The sequence below is a fragment of the Nerophis lumbriciformis genome, linkage group LG28 (genome assembly GCF_033978685.3).
Source record: "Nerophis lumbriciformis linkage group LG28, RoL_Nlum_v2.1, whole genome shotgun sequence".
In the NCBI taxonomy this organism is placed as follows: domain Eukaryota; kingdom Metazoa; phylum Chordata; class Actinopteri; order Syngnathiformes; family Syngnathidae; genus Nerophis; species Nerophis lumbriciformis.
The window spans coordinates 3,089,636-3,108,124 of NC_084575.2; the positions used below are offsets into that span (position 1 = coordinate 3,089,636).

At 39.8% G+C, this 18,489-nt stretch overlaps 1 protein-coding gene across 1 annotated transcript in view; it reads left to right on the plus strand.

Moving 5' to 3' along the window:
* The first annotated feature begins 1,484 nt into the window (after positions 1–1,484).
* LOC133570591 (uncharacterized) overlaps positions 1,485–18,489 on the plus strand; it is a 463,307-nt gene continuing 446,302 nt past the window's right edge. The window contains exon 1 of the mRNA XM_061923272.2: positions 1,485–1,598. The gene's annotated coding sequence lies outside the window, so the exon portion shown is untranslated. The remainder of the gene's footprint in view (positions 1,599–18,489) is intronic.

Below are 18,489 nucleotides of genomic sequence, written 5' to 3' on the forward strand. Positions count from 1 at the left end.
CCTTTAATCACATAAGAACTTGAAGTGCCATCCCATGGAATTGTCCAACATGTTTTGGTATCCTGGAGCATTCAAAGTCCCTTTCACTGGAACTAAGGGGCCAATCCCAACTCCTGAAAAACCAACCCCACACCATAATTCCTCCTCCACCAAATTCCACACTCGGCACAATGCAGTCCGAAATGTAGCGTCCATCAGGTTGCCAGATGGAAAAGCGTGATTCATCAGTCCAGGCGTCTCCACTGCTCTAGAGTCCAGTGGTGACATGCTTTACACCACTGCATCCCACGCTTTGCATTGGACTTAGTGATGTATGGCTTAGATGCAGCTGCTCGGCCATGGAAAGCCATTCCATGAAGCTCTCTGCGTTCTGTACGTGGGCTAATTGGAAGGTCACATGAAGTTTGGAGCTCTGTAGCAACTGACTGTGCAGAAAGTCTTTGCACGATGCTGACCTCTCTATCAGTTTACGTGGCCTACCACTTGGTGGCTGAGTTGCTGTTGTTACCAAACTCTTCACTTTTCTTATAATAAAGCCGACAGTTGACTTTGGAATATTTAGGAGCGAGGAAATTTCACGACTGGATTTGTTGCACATGACAGTTCCACGATGGAAATCACTGAGAGCGGCCCATTCTTTCACAAAATGTTTGTAGAAACAGTCTCCATGCCTAAGTGCTTGGTTTTATAAGTGATTAGGACACCTGATTGTCATCATTTGGATGAATGGCCAAATACTTTTGGCAATATAGTGTATATATATTCTCACGCCAGCACATTTCTTAAGGTGTGAGTGAGGTTCAACCAACATACTATCGCACGGCCACACTTGCTGGCACTTGTTACACGTGCTTCGCTGCACTTCTGTTGTTTTTTTGTTGGGTTTAAGAATGTTGCTTTCGCAGAAGGAAGAACGAGGAGAGGATATTGCGTGTAAAAGTAAAGCCAACCGATCACAGCTCTGCAGTCCTGGTCACCGTTGACGTGAGGTCGGACTATTTTGGAGGTGCACGTGACACGTCAAGGTTGGCTGGTAGGTTGGTAGTGGGAGGAGCGAGTTGGCGTCACTCGATGCTGCAGCACAATGAAACTTGTATCTGTGCAGACTGACTTAATGCAATCATGACGGTATTAAAATCCCAGCAGGAGGTTTTCTATAAGTTGTTACTTTTTATCAATAATTTATGTAAATGCAAAAAACAAGATCAATTACACAATTCATAATAATCAATAACTGATGATTATTCCATGTGTAGAAGAACATCACCAGAAAGTGGTGTCTGTCCACTTGAAAAATATTATATTTGATAGACTAAAAAATATTTGACACATCTGAGCTGAAGTCTGTTTGTGTTGTCTTGCGGACGTCCAACAGATGAACGCTCGTCAAGAAGAACGTCCCCTTCAGCAGCAGGAGGATGCACAGCCCCCCCACATTAAAGAAGAAGAGGAGGATCTCTGGGTTACTCAGGAGGAAGAGTTTCTTCCAGGGCAGAAGGAGACTGATCTCAGCAAGTTTCCACTGACTGTTGTCTCTGTGAAGACTGAAGAGCATGAAGACAAAGCACCTGAGTCCTCACAGCTTCATCACAGTCCAAGTAAGCACATATCATTTTATTCTCAGGGCATTCAATCCATCACAACTGGACTGTTCACTTTGTCTTAGAAGACTCATCCAAGTAGGCGTCATCACTTCATGCTCATACACTTCAAGTCTTAAATCTAATCATTGGAATTTAGAGGGGAACTGCACTTTTTTGGGGATTGTTTTCTATCGTTCACAATCATTATAAAAGACATGAGGGTGGATATATAAAAATAAATAAATCACATTCTAACTAGGGCTGGGCGATATGGCCTTTTATTAATATGTGGATATGTTTAGTCCATGTCACGATACACCATATATATGTGGATATGTTTAGGCCATGTCACGATACACCATATATATGTGGATATGTTTAGTCCATGTCACGATACACCATATATATGTGGATATGTTTAGGCCATGTCACGATACACCATGTATATGTGGATATGTTTAGAACACGTCACTATACACCATATATATGTGGATATGTTTAGTCCATGTCACGATACACCATATATATGTGGATATGTTTGCCTTAGCCTTGAATGAACACTTGATGCATATAATCACAGCAGTATGATGATTCTATGTGTCTACTTTAAAACATTATTCTTCATACTGCATTAATATATGCTACTTTTAAACTTTCATGCAGAAAGGGAAATCACAACTAAGTCAATTTAGCAAAAGTGTATTTATTAAACAGTTATTAAGCAGTGGCACAAACATTCATGTCATTTCAAAACAGAAAGTGCAAGATTGTCAGAGACATTTTAAAACAAGCTATTAGTGCACTTTTGTGCATGATGTCACTAAGATGACATATCAAAACAACACTAAATTAAAGTGCACTTTTTGTACCGAACGCCACTACAGTAGTTAAAAACAAATAAAATGCACTTTTGTGCATGATGTCACACAAGATATTTCAATAAGTGTCAAATAAAAATGAGCTGCATAATAGGAAATCAAATAGTGTATGTCCTTCACTATGTGGTAGGTTCCTGCGGACGTTATCTCCTTCTGTTGTTGACTATTTGTTTCATACGGTGTTGATGTGGAAATGGTTGCTTGGGCATTTTGTGGGTGTGGCACTGAACGGAGATGTTGACATGCAGAGTTTCAAGCACTCCTCATTCTCTAGCGGGTGACTTTTCAAATGATGCTACATTAGCAGTGCTGCTACTTTTTGTAGCAACACTTTTGCCGCATACTTGACACATAACAGTTGTCTGTTCAACATCTTCCCGCTTGAAGCCAAACCACCGCCAGACGATGGACCCCCTGCTGTTTTTCTTGGGAATTAATTCTTCCTTCATTTGTTACCAGATTGGCACCTTCTTTCTCTCGTATTACCACTAGCACCACAGCTAACGTTACCATGCCGCTACCTGTCTGCTCCGTGAGAGCGTATGACGTTGCACACGTGACAGTATGTGACGTATGTAGGAAGGTGCGCTTGTTTTATGTCTCTGTGAGAAGGAGAGACAAGAAAGAGTGAGAAGAGCCTGTAGTGTAATGCCTGCAGCTAAAAGCAACTGTGTGAGAACGTATACTCCAATATCACCATATAGTCATTTTCTATATCGCACAGAGACAAACCCACGATATATCCAGTATATTCCATACATCACCCAGCCCTAATTCTAACTCATAAATGTAAATAAAAGTCCACTTGCAATGGAGCCAATGGGAGGTCCTCTATAACCATCCAAAATACACCAACAATACTCCATTTGCATTTTGTGGCTTGAATGTCCACCAAATGTTAGTTGAGTTGAGTTGACTTGACTTGACTTTGAATTTATTTGGAACATGCAAGCATACAACATGATACATCACACATGCATACATACAACATGATACATCATACATGCATGCATACAACATGAAACATCACACATGCATGCATGCAACATGATACATCACATATGCATGCATACAACATGATACATCACACATGCATGCATACAACATGATACATCACACATGCATACAACATGATACATCACACATCCATGCATACAACATGATACATTACATGCATGCATACAACATGATACATCACACATGCATGCATGCATACAACATGATACATCACACATGCATGCATACAACATGATGCATCACACATGCATGCATACAACATGATACATCACACATGCATGCATACAACATGATGCATCACACATGCATGCATACAACATGATACATCACACATGCATGCATACAACATGATACATCACACATGCATGCATACAACATGATACATCACACATGCATGCATACAACATGATACATTACATGCATGCATACAACATGATACATCACACATGCATGCATACAACATGATACATCACACATGCATGCATACAACATGATGCATCACACATGCATGCATACAACATGATGCATCACACATGCATGCATACAACATGATACATCACACATGCATGCATACAACATGATGCATCACACATGCATGCATACAACATGATACATCACACATGCATGCATACAACATGATACATCACACATGCATGCATACAACATGATACATCACACATGCATGCATACAACATGATACATTACATGCATGCATACAACATGATACATCACACATGCATGCATACAACATGATACATCACACATGCATGCATACAACATGATGCATCACACATGCATGCATACAACATGATACATCACACATGCATGCATACAACATGATACATCACACATGCATGCATACAACATGATACATCACACATGCATGCATACAACATGATGCATCACACATGCATGCATACAACATGATACATCACACATGCATGTATACAACATGATACATCACACATGCATGTATACAACATGATACATCACACATGCATGTATACAACATGATACATCACAATTTCCAGTTTGTCTATTCAACATGTTGGAAAAGGAGTAGGAAGAAGCAGAGCTTATTTAATTCTACCACTTTTCTTTTACATAACAGTTGCTAACACTTTAGTTCACTTCCTGTTATCAATGTATTCACAATATACTCCATAAGTAATCACAATAAAAATAAATAAATAATAATGAGTGAAGTAAGTTATATTTCATATGGTGAGATGAGTAAGATGATGTAGAAAATGAATGTTGGATGAAATAAATTGAGAATGTTTATCTTCTTCTTTGTACTTTGTAAACACTTTAAGTGTGAAGAGTTTCTTGAAGTGGATCATATTAGTACATTGTTTGATTGCTTTGCTTCATCCATTCCATCATTTAATTCCACATACTGATATACTGAAGGTCTTAAGTGTTGTACGTGCATACAAATGTTTTAAATTACATTTTTCTCTAAGATTATATTTCTCCTCTTTTGTTGAGAATTGTTGTACATTCTTGGCTAGCAGGTTATAGTTTGCTTTGTGTATAATTTTAGCTGTTTGCAAATTCACTATGTGGTGGAATTTCAGTATTTGTGATTCAATAAATAAAGTTTTTGTATGTTGTCTATATCCAACATGATGTATTATTATAACTGATCTTTTTTGTAACACAGTTAATGAATGAAGTGTACTTTTGTAGTTATTTCCCATATTTCTACACAATAAGTCAGATATGTAACACTAGTGAGCAGTAGAGAATATGGAGTCATTTTTGGTCTACAACATGTTTTGTTTTATTCATTATTGACGTGTTTCTTGCTACTTTATGTTGTTTATTTTTTACATGAGATTTCCAGTTCAATTTATCATCAATTATTATACCTAGACATGTGGTTTCATTTACTCTTTCAATTTCTATTCCGTCTATTTGTATTTGTGTCTGACTTTCTCTTCTACTGTTACCAAATAGCATTATTTTACTTTTACTGAGATTCAAAGATTGTCAAAGCATCTTTTTAATGTGTTCATTTCTTCTGTTATTATTTGTATTATCTTCTGTGTGTTCTCTCCTGAACAGAAAGCAGTTGTGTCGTCTGCAAATAAAACTAACTTTAAGTCCTTTGTAACTTTACAAATGTGGTTTATATAAAGATGAAACAATCTTGGTCCCAGTATTGATCCCTGAGGTACACCACAAGATATATCTAGCTGTGTTGACATATTTTCACCCATCTTCACGTATTGTTTCCTGTTGGTTAAAAAGCTTCTTACCCAGTTCAAGACCAACCCTCTGATGCCATATCGTTCTAGTTTTGTTATTAAAATATCATGATTAATTGTGTCAAATGCTTTAGTTAAGTCCATGAATACTGCGGCCGCACATTCTTTACCATCTATTGCAATGCTCATTTCCTCTGTTATTTGGATTAATGCTATCCATGTTGACATATTAGCTGTGAATTCTGGTGTGTAGTTAGTAAACTGGTGTATGTCTCCATTCTTATAAATTGGTACGACTTTTGCAATTTTCATTTTGTCAGGGAATTTGCCGGTTAGAAATGATACGTTGCTGATATATGTCAGAGATTCTGAAATGTCTTCTATAACCTTTTTTATGGTTACCATATCTATTCCATGACAGTCGGTTGAGGTCTTGGATTTACAATGTTTTACAATTTTGATTATTTCTTAAGAAACATGGAGTTGGGATTTCTGTCTATGAGCTCACTCAAGTCCTCAACTGATCCATCATCTGCATTTGGAAATCTTTGTTCCGCATTTTTTCCGATATTAACAAAGTAATCATTAAAACGTTCAACTATTTGGTTCATATTGTCATTTTTTGTATTTCCATGTAGAAAGTACTGGGGGTAATCTTTCTTAGCAGCATTTTTAATGATGCTATTTAGGATGCCCCATGTTGCTCTCATGTTTTTTCTGTTCTTCTTTAATAATTGTCTGTAGTATTCCTTCTTACATGTTCCTAGTATACCAATTAGCTTGTTTTTATATTTATTATACTTATTTTCTGCCTCTAAAGATGTCTGTGTTATTAATATTCTATATAATGTCTTTTTTTTGTGACAAGCATTTTTCAGTCCTTTTGTCATCCATGGTTGGTTGTTTTTCTTTTGCTTCTTACTAACTTCTTTCCATGGACAACATAAACATTGATATTATACATGTGGGCCAATATATATATATATATATATATATATATATATGTATATATATATATATATATATATATATATATATATATATATATATATATATATATATATATATATATATATATATATATATATATATATAAATATAAATATAAATAAATGCTGTTAAATGTAGCTTTGATGTGGCAAGCTACTTTTGCAGTGTAGCTTGTAGTGTAGCGTGCTACAATTCTCTAAGGATAGCTTAGCTCCATTTAATTGAGAGTAACTTGTAGCTTAGCTTACTACTTTGTCCAGGTAGCTTGCCCATCACTGTCTATTTGGCCTAGCTCACATGTCAATAGTGTGAATACTGCAAACTTCAATACAGTAACACCTCATTTGTTCTGCAGACGTCCAGCGGGTGTCAGCGGGGAGTCATGAAGAGGAGTGGCACACCAGTGTGGGACAGAAGGAGCTACAGGCCCCCTCCCACATTAAAGAGGAGCAGCTTCATGATGAAGATGAAGCTCAGTCCTTACAGCTTCATCACAGTCAAAGTGAGGAGAACAGAGGGGCGGAGCTTGTAAGTCAACACATCACAGAAGCTGATGGAGAGCATTGTGAAGATATCAAGTCAGAACCAGACAGCATCTTTGCTCCACTGTCAGACATGGACCACATGATGTCACACTCTTCTGATCACAGTGACCACATCCAAAAACCTTTGGACAGTAAAAATGACTCTAAAGGTGATACGAGACATCACACTAACAACAAACACTTTGACTGCTCTGAATGTGGGAAATCATTTAGACTGAAGACTAATTGTACAGTACACATGAGAACACATACTGGAGAGAAACCTTTTACTTGCTCCGTTTGTAAGAAGAGCTTCTCCACAAAGCAAAGCATGACCACACACATGAGAACACACACTGGAGAGAAACCTTTTGCTTGCTCAGCTTGTGCTAAAAGATTCAACAAAAAGAATGACATGATATTACACATGAGAACACACACAGGTGAGAAACCTTTTACTTGCTCTATTTGTAAGAAGAGTTTCTCCAGAAAGGAATGCATGACCACACACATGAGAACACACACTGGAGAGAAACCTTTTACTTGCGCTGTTTGTAAGAAGAGTTTCTCCAGAAAAGATTTCATGACCACACACATGAGAACACACACTAGAGAGAAACCTTTTACTTGCTATGTTTGTAAGAAGAGTTTCTCTAGAAAGGAACATATGACCAAACACTTGAGAACACACACTGGAGAGGAACCTTTTACTTGCTCTGTTTGTAAGAAGACTTTCTCCAGAAAGGGTGACATGACCACACACATGAGAACACACACTGGAGAGAAACCTTTTACTTGCTCTGTTTGTAAGAAGACTTTCTCCAGAAAGGGTGACATGACCACACACATGAGAACACACACTGGAGAGAAACATTTTGCTTGCTCAGCTTTTGCTAAAAGATTCAACACTAAGAAGAAAATTATATTACACATGAGAACACACACTGGAGAGAAACCTTTTGCTTGCTCAGTGTTAGAATAATTATGTATATATTATCACACTAACTTTAGTATGCTTAAAGTTTGTTGCTTTAGTTATTAGTTATTGTGCTCAAGTTAGACTTTTCTATTTGTGCAAGGACAAAAACTTCTTGTCTGAGGGGTGGCCTCAGCCACAGATGTTATCTTTGTTTTAGCCCGCTAACAGCCAAGGACTTCAAGGAACTCAACGCAGATAAGACGACAACACGCAGACGAAGCAGAGACTTGAAGGACCTCAATGAAGATAAGATGACAACACGCAGACGAAGCGGAGACAAGGCGAAATCACAAGGCCCCCACCACATTCTGTCACGTATTGTGCGTCCTGGACCTGCTTTGCATAATATATGTGACCACTCCTTTTAGAGGCGGCCTCAGTGATGTTGACTGTGGAACTCTTGAATAAATAGAGGGACGCGGGAGCTGAACCTTAGAGCGTAGGCCGAGACTGTGACTAAGTGTGCAGCTCCATGCGTTCTCCACATGAGCTAAATTGAACTCTGTCTCTGCATGATTCCTTGCTTCTTGTCTGATTAATAGATGTCATCAGTGTTTGAACCTGACACTCAGCTTGTGCTAAAAGATTCAACACTAAAAGGGAACTTTTATTACACATGAGAACACACACAGGTGAGAAACATTTTGCTTGCTCCGTTTGTAAGAAGAGTTTCTCCAGAAAGCAAAACATGACCACACACATGAGAACACACACTGGAGAAAAATTGTTTAGTTGCACTGTGTGTGATAAGATGTTCAGGTATAAGTATCAGGTCAGTAAACACAAGTGTGTAACAGTCACGGAAGCTGCAGGGATTTAAAAACACTTAAAGGCCTACTGAAATGAAATGTTCTTATTTAAACGGGGATAGCAGATCCATTCTTTGTGTCATACTTGATCATTTCGCGATATTGCCATATTTTTGCTGAAAGGATTTAGTAGAGAACATCGACGATAAAGTTCGCAACTTTTGGTTGCTGATAAAAAAGCCTTGCCTGTACCGGAAGTAGCGTGATGTCACAGGTTGAAGAGCTCCTCACATCTGCACATTGTTTACACCAGCAGCGAGAGCGATTGGGACCGAGAAAGCGACGATTACCCCATTAATTTGAGCCAGGATGAAAGATTTGTGGATGAGGAACGTGAGAGTGAAGGATTAGAGTGCAGTGCAGGACGCATCTTTTTTCGCTCTGACCGTAACTTAGGTACAAGGGCTCATTGGATTCCACACTCTCTCCTTTTTCTATTGTGGATCACGGATTTGTATTTTAAACCACCTGGGATACTATATCCTCTTGAAAATGAGAGTCGAGAACGCGAAATGGACATTCACAGTGACTTTTATCTCCACGACAATACATCGGCGAAGCACTTTAGCTACGGAGCTAACGTGATAGCATCGTGCTTAAATGCATATAGAAACAAAAGAAATAAGCCCCTGACTGGAAGGATAGACAGAACATCAACAATACTACTATTACTTCTACTATCAGGAGACACCGAACCAAACTCTGGACCTGTAACCACACGGTTAATGCTGTCCAGCCTGGCGAAGCCTAGCAATGCTGTTGCCAACGACGCCATTGAAGCTAACTTAGCTATGGGACCTCGACAGAGCTATGCTAAAAACATTAGCTCTCCACCTACGCCAGCTCTCATCTGCTCATCAACACCCGTGCTCACCTGCGTTCCAGCGATCGACGGCGCGACGAAGGACTTCACCCGATCATCGATGCGGTCGGCGGCCCGGAGATGGAAGAAGTCAACCCAGACAGGTGAGGACAGCGGCGCGGCGGCGGGCGTTGTAGCTTTCGACGACACCCCGGCCGCCATCAGAGTCGGCAAGAAACATATATTTCCCCAAAGTTACGTACGTGACATGCACATAGCGGCACGCACGTACGGGCAAGTGATCAAATGTTTGGAAGCCAAAGCTGTAGTCACGGTAGCGCGTCTGCTATCCAACTCAAAGTCCTCCTGGTTGTGTTGCTGCAGCCGCCGCTAATACACGATCCCACCTACAACTTTCTTCTTTGCAGTCTCCATTGTTAATTGAACAAATTGCAAAAGATTCACCAACACAGATGTCCAGAATACTGTGGAATTATGTGGTGAAAACAGACGACTTAAACTGGCCACCGTGCTAATCCAAAATGTCTGCTTCAACCCTTGACGTCACGCGCAAACGTCATCATACCGAGACGCACTGGCTGAGGCTCACAGTAATCCCGCCTCCTTGTGGATAATGCACCCCCGCCGTAGAATGCACCCCCTGACGGGAGTGTTATATCAACTAAAGCCCACACTTAAACTTCCCACGTGCAAGATTGAATCTATTTAAAAAAGTTATTTCATAAGAAGCCAAAAAGTGAGAGAGGAGTTGTGAATGACTGCAGGGACACAACATTAGGTACACCTGCAGACTGCAGCATGGATTTCATATTTCGTTCATTCACAACTCCTCCAACACGAACATTATTGTTTTTGCACTTTTTGGCTTCTTATTAAATAACTTTTGTAACCTATTTTTATGGGCGTTCCTCTTTGTGATTTTCCTGTTATACGCTGTTATACAGTATATGCCTTGAGCTCTTATTTTGAAGGCGCTAAGAGCGGAAGTGATGACACGTTGGAGTGGAGCGGAGGTTTTTGAAAGAATGTAAATAAAGTGGTCTTCATGTAAACTGGAGCCTCCGTGTTTGTTATTTTGTAGTTTCATACAGTTTCGGCGACATTTATAAACCCTCGGTTACACTTTTTTAAATAGATTCAATCTTGCACGTGGAAAGTTTAAGTGTGGGCTTTAGTTGATATAACACTCCCGTCAGGGGGTGCATTCTACGGCGGGGGTGCATTATCCAGCACAACAGCGGCGCATGGACTTCATTTATAAGTAAAGGTAAGACCATAATAACGTTTTTTTAATTAAATGTGCTTTTTTGTGTGCTACAGTTTGTTTGTGTAAAGTTAAAGTTAAGTTAAAGTAGCAATGATTGTCACACACACACTAGGTGTAATGAATTTGACCCATCCCCTTGATCACCTCCTAGGAGGTGAGGGGGGCAGTGGGCAGCAGCGGCGCCGCGCCCGGGAATATTTTTTGGTGATTTAACCCCCAATTCCAAGCCTTGATGCTGAGTGCCAAGCAGGGAAGAATGCTGGTATGAGCTTTTAAACATAACCCGTTAACTGCTGCCAATCAAATGGTGAATAAGATACTCTTTAGGGTTCATATGTTTGTAAATCTGACTGTGATGAAGTCAGTGCCTCACCAGCCATCAACCTCACCGCATGCCACTGGTATTTATAAATGGTAGATTTATATAGGCTAGTAAGGTCAAGTTATGGCTATCTTTCTTCTGCAGCCTTCATCAGAGGTGTCACGTGATGTTAGCGTGACGTGTTATATGGATTGTTCCATCCTACCTGAAGTGGTGTCCCCTGGTGTGCGCCGGGGGTAGGGCGGGCCGCCCCCTGTCGTCTGGATGTCTATCAAACGGCCCTGCAGGACTGTGTCCCAGGTGTGGGATAGTTGGTAACTTGTCAGGTACAAAACTTGACCTTACTAGCCTATATAAATCAACCATTTATACATTTAAAATTTTTTTTGATGCATATTAAAACTTTGTTCAACTCTGGACGCTGCAGGTCTCCTGTGACGTGTGTGATCAGCGGAACCGCTAGGAAGCGACTTCCACTGTTTAATAACTGAGGAAATATGTCCCTGGACACATGAGGACTTTGAATATGACCAATGTATGATCCTGTAATTACTTGGTATCGAATCCATACCTAAATGTGTGGTATCATCCAAAACTAATGTAGAGTATCAAAGAAGAGAAGAATAAGTGATTATTACATTTTAACAGAAGTGTAGATAGAACATGTTAAAAGAGAAAGTAAGCAGATATTAACAGTAAATGAACAAGTAGATTAATAATTCATTTTCTACCACTTGTTCTTAATAATGTGTACAAAATAATAGGTGTATAAATGACACAATATGTTACTGCATACGTCAGCAGACTAATTAGGAGTCTTTGTTTGTTTACTTACTACTAAAAGACAAGTTGTCTAGTATGTTCAACATTTTATTTAAGGACTTAACTGCAATAATAAACATAAACATATGTTTCATGTACACTCAGATTTTTTGTTCAAATAAAGCCAATCATGCAATTTTTGTGGTTGCCTTTATTTCTAAATGTATCGAAGTACTGAAGCTCATGGAGAGAATGCCAAGAGTGTGCAAAGCATTAATCAGAGCAAGGGTGGCTAATTTAGAACTTTACAGTACAGATAAGAACAACATTTCCTTACATAAGCTCATGGTAGTGCAGGAAAAAAAAGCAATAAGGTGCATATATAAATAAATACATAGGTTACTATACAGATAAATATATTGCACTTTTCCACATGCGTCCACGTTTATGGATGTATGTTATATTGTCTTTATATTCCAGCCAGTTAATAAAAACCAATAACCAATAAAAAGTAGCAATGATTGTCACACACACACACGAGGTGTGGCAAAATTATTCTCTGCATTTTACTCATTGCCCTTGATCACCCCCTGGAAGGTGAGGGGAGCAGTGAGCAGCAGCGGTGGCTGCACCCGGGAATCCTTTTGGTGATTTAACCCCCAATTCCAACCATTGATGCTGAGTACCAAACAGGGAGGTAATGGCTCCCATTTTTATAGTCTTTGGTATGACTCGGCCGGGGTTTGAACTCACAACCTACCCATCTCAGGGCGGACACTCTAACCACTAGGCCACTGAGTACAGTTTGGTAGAGTGGTATCTCGGTTTTTGTTAGTAAGTCATTCCAAAAAGTCAGACAAAGACCGAATTGTTCGAAAACCAAAGCCATTTCCTTTTTTGGGAAAAAAATATCTAAATACTATTACACGTTCCAGACACCCAAAAATATGTATAAATGATGAATTAAATGGATGAATAAATATATTTACCACCGCCTTCACCTTTTGTGAAGGACTATTGTTGGCAAAAACAGAGTTTAACGGAAAGGTAAGAGGGGATGGGAGAGTCACACAGACAGCACCTTTGTATAGGGATGTCCGATAATGGCTTTTTGCCGATATCCGATATTGTCCAACTCTTTAATTACCGATAGCGATGTCAACCGATACCGATATATACAGTCGTGGAATACTGTTAAAGGTTAGTACTATTAGTGGACCAGCAGCACGCACAATCATGTGTGCTTTTGGACTGTATCCTGTCATGTCTGTGTAATCATGTTTTGTTTTAGTCATGTTTTGTTTAGTTATTGGACTCTTTAGTTTCTGGTTGTTCACTCCCTTGTTTTGTTTCCATAGCAACCCATTAGTTTTCACCTGTCACGTCACGCACCTGTTTCACGTTTTGAGTCACGCACCTGTTTTCGTTAATCATGCCTGTGCTATTTAAGCTTTTCTTTTTCTGTTGGTCAGAATCAGAATCAGAATCAGAATCAGCTTTATTGTCATCACGCAAGGTAACGAGATTGAGGCCATTCCATACAGTGCGATGTGTGCATGCTAGAAAAACAATGTGCAAATATATAGAAATATAAAAAATGTAGAAGTGCAATGAATATGGTGTGAAATGAATATATACATGAAAAAACAAAACAAAAACAGGGTGGTTGGTGGAATGGGTTATTGCACCGAAGAGAAGGCAGTTATAAGGGACAATGGGGCAGTCCGTTCAGGATGGTTATGGCCCTGGGGAAGAAGCTGTTCTTTAGCCTGTTTGTTTTGGTTTTAATGCACCTGTAGCGCTTCCCAGAGGGCAGCAGGTGGAACAGGTCAGAGCCAGGGTGGGTGCTGTCCTTGATGATGGCATTGGCTCTGTTGAGGCAGCGGGAGGTGTAGATGTCCGTCAGAGAGGGGAGAGGGCGGCCGATGATCTTCTGAGCCGTCTTGACCACTCTTTGCAGCCTCTCCCTGTCTGCTGCAGTGCAGCTGCCGTACCATACCGTAATACAGTAGGTCAGCAGGCTCTCGATGGACGAGCGGTAGAAGGTCAGCAGCAGGTCAGGCTTCAGGTTGTACTTCCCGAGGACTCTAAGGAAGTGTCGCCGCTGCTGAGCCTTCTTGATGATTGATGTGGTGTTGACTGTCCAGGAGAAGTCATTAGAGATGTGGACTCCAAGGTACCTGAAGGTGTGGACCCTCTCTACACGCTCGCCGTTGATGTAGAGGGGGGCAGGGTCGGTGCTGCTCCTCCTGAAGTCGACGATGATCTCTCTGGTCTTGCTGGTGTTGAGAGCGAGGTTGTTCTCCGAAGACCAGGCCGTCAGCTTCAGGACCTCCTCTCTGTAGGCAGCCTCGTCACCCCTGGAGATGAGCCCGACCACTGTGGTATCGTCGGCGAACTTGACGGTAAGGTTGTCACTGTGGGCCAGACTGCAGTCATGGGTATAAAGGCAGTAGAGGAGGGGGCTCAGCACACAGCCCTGTGGGGAGCCGATGCTCAGCGTGCGGGAGGATGAGAGGTGCGGGCCAAGTCTCACATTCTGGGGTCGGTCCGTTGCAAACACGGGAATCTGTTGCGGTTCACTACCTTATTCATACTTTTTGTTCAGTGATTTTTTTAAGCAGGGTTACGTTAGTCAATATATCACACGTAACGTTAGATGGCGGTCAGCAGCACCGCGTATTTCAGCCACCTAAAAAAAGACAAAAATAGTAAAATAAAGGTCAGTTAAAATGTATACTATATTATGAATATGTGTACCGTTTTAGCTAGCTTTCTGACATACTGTTGGTTGTTTACCTCAGTGGTCCCCAACCACCGGGCCGCGGCCCGGTACTGGTCCGTGGATCGATTGGTATCGGGCCGCACAAGAAATATTTTTTTTCTTTTCTTTTTTTAATTAAATCAACATAAAAAACACAAGATACACTTACAAGTAGTGCACCAACCCAAAACAACTCTCTCCCCCCTTTTGTTCTGGGCATTGAACATGAAGACTCTTCCTTCACTGTTCCGAGTGGCCATGAGAGTCTTGGCAGTGCCTGCCTCCAGTGCTCCAGTGGAGCGAGTTTTCAGCCATGGTGGCATCATACTACGCCCCCATCGTGCACAAATGACTGACAGACTCTTGGCTAATTTGGTCTTTTGCAAATGCAATGCAGCATAGGGCCCTGACATATAAAAAGTACAACTTTTTTGTTATGTTCACGTATATGTCATGTTTTTTCAATGTTAACACTTTTGTACAAATAAGTACATTTGCACTTTATTTTTCAATGTGTTTGTTCTGTAAAGGAATGAGTTAATGTTTAAAATGACTGGTTAATAGTGCTATTATAAAGTGCAATGTCAGCACAATTTTCTTTCCTGCAATTTAAAATGCACTTGTTTTAATAAATAAATACAGCGTTTGAAAAGCATACACAATCTGTGTCAATATATTAGTCTGTGGTTAAAAGGACTTGAAAGGACTCGAAACTCAAAATGCAGGACTTAGGACTTGACTTGAGACTTTCCAGTCTTGACTTTGGACTTGACTCGGGGCTTGCCTGTCTTGACTCGGGACTTGACTCGGACTTGAGGGCAAAGACTTGAGACTTACTTGTGACTTGCAAAACAATGACTTGGTCCCACCTCTGACACCTAGTGTGTGTGTGACAATCATTGCTACTTTAACTTTACACATACAAACTGTAGCACACAAAAAAGCACATTCAATAAAAAAAATACGTTATTATGGTCTTACCTTTACTTATAAATGAAGTCAATCAATCAATCAATCAATCTTTATTTATATAGCCCTTAATCACAAGTGTCTCAAAGGGCTGCACAAGCCACAACGACATCCTCGGCACAAAGCCCACACAGAAACTACAAAATAAACACAGAGGCTCCAGTTTACACGAGGACCACTTTATTTACCTTCTTTCAAAAACCTCCGCTCCACTCCGTGTCATCACTTCCACTCTTAGCGCCTTCAAAATAAGAGCTCAAGGCATATACTGTATAACAGCGCATAACAGGAACCTGCCTCTAGTGACTGCACGTCACTGATATATATATATATATATATATATATATATATATATATATATATATATATATATATATATATATATATATATATATATATATATATATACATATACACATGCATATATACAGTCGCGATCAAAAGTGTACATGCACCGCTGTAGTGCTGGATTAATGGCACCCCCGCCGTAGAATGCACCCCCTGACGGGAGTGTTATATCAACTAAAGCCCTCACTTAAACTTTCCACGTGCAAGATTGAATCTATTTAAAAAAGTGTAACCGAAGGTTTATAAATGTTGCCTATACTGTATGAAACTACAAAATAAACACAGAGGCTCCAGTTTACACGAGGACCACTTTATTTACCTTCTTTCAAAAACCTCCGCTCCACTCCGTGTCATCACTTCCACTCTTAGCGCCTTCAAAATAAGAGCTCAAGGCATATACTGTATAACAGCGCATAACAGGAACTTAACATCACAAAGAGGAAAGCCCATAAAAATAGGTTACAAAAGTTATTTAATAAGAAGCCAAAAAGTGCAAAAACAATAACGTTCGTGTTGGAGGAGTTGTGAATTAGGTACACCTGCAGTCTGCAGGTGTACCTAATGTTGTGGCCCTGCAGTCATTCACAACTCCTCCAACACGAACATTATTGTTTTTGCACTTTTTGGCTTCTTATGAAATAACTTTTTTCAATAGATTCAATCTTGCACGTGGAAAGTTTAAGTGTGGGCTTTAGTTGATATAACAATTCTACGGTGGGGGTGCATGAGGCGGGATTACTGGAGCCTCAGCCAGTGCGTCTTCGCAGCAGTTTTATGATTGCTCGGCACAAGAAATACGTCACACACATACAGTTGTTGACAAAATACACTGTACATTATATACCTCAGCTAACTAAACTATGGAAATGTATAATATAATTCATATAGCAATACGGTCTCACTGCACAGCAGGCCAGCAGTTAGCCGAGTCCGGAATCCATGTTGAGGCACTGAGTGACGTGCCTCAACTGGCTGCTGATCACCGCACCGTCTCTTCTCAGTATGTGAACGGCAAATGTGAAAATTCAGCGATTTTGAATAAAAATAATCTAAAACTGGTGAAGTTAAATGGAAAATAACTTTATAGTATAATCACTGGATACATATAACAATTTAATTTTTTTTTTTTTTTTTTTACTTTTTTTTTCTTTCCATGATGGCAGGTGAGGCGGGGCCTCACCTGCCTCTAGTGACTGCACGTCACTGATATATATATATATATATATATATATATATATATATATATATATATATATATATATATATATATATATATATATATATATATATATATATATATACATATACACATGCATATATACAGTCGCGATCAAAAGTGTACATACACTTGTAAAGAACATCATGTCATGGCTGTCAATCATTTCTACAACTCTTATTTTTTGAGCGTAATGCTGCTTGGGCCAGGGCACGCAAGTCAGGGTTAGAAGCAGATTGGTTGAATTTTAGACAATTAAGAAATCAATTTACCTCTCTCCTTCGGAAAGTCAAATCAGAATTGTATTTCTCCACAACAACTGAAAATCTCAAACACCCAAAGAAGTTTTGGAAAATCATCAAATCTTTGTGCGCCTGCTGTAATTCAGTCAATCTCCCACCTAGTATACTTGTTGATGGTGTCAGAGTAAGTGATAGAAGAGAAAAGGGTAGTCCTTATAATACGGTAATCATTTTTATTTCCTCTGGTTTTCGCTATAATTCTGACAACTCTACTGAAGTTCCACTAACTCTGGAAAGAACCGTTGAAAATACCCAGATTTTTAACTTTACGCCCTTTACCACAACAGAGGCCATGAGGGCTCTAAAACAACTTAAACCTAGAAAGCCAGCTGGCTCAGATAAATTGGAGTCGCTCTTCCTAAAGTTGGCAGCTGAAATCATAGCTGATTGATCGATTGAAACTTGTATTAGTAGTTTGCACAGTGAAGTACATATTCCGTACAATTGACCACTAAATGGTAACACCAGAATAAGTTTTCCAACTTGTTTAAGTTGATTCATGATACAGATATATACTATCAGATACTATCAAATATATACTACCATCATAATACAGTCATCACACAAGATAAACATCAGAGTATATACATTGAATTATTTATAATCCGGGGTGTGGGATATGGGGGGGGGGGGGGGGGGGTTCGGTTTGGTTGGTATCAACACTTCAGTCATCAACAATCAGCATCAACAATTGCATCATCAGAGAAATGGATATTGAGACAG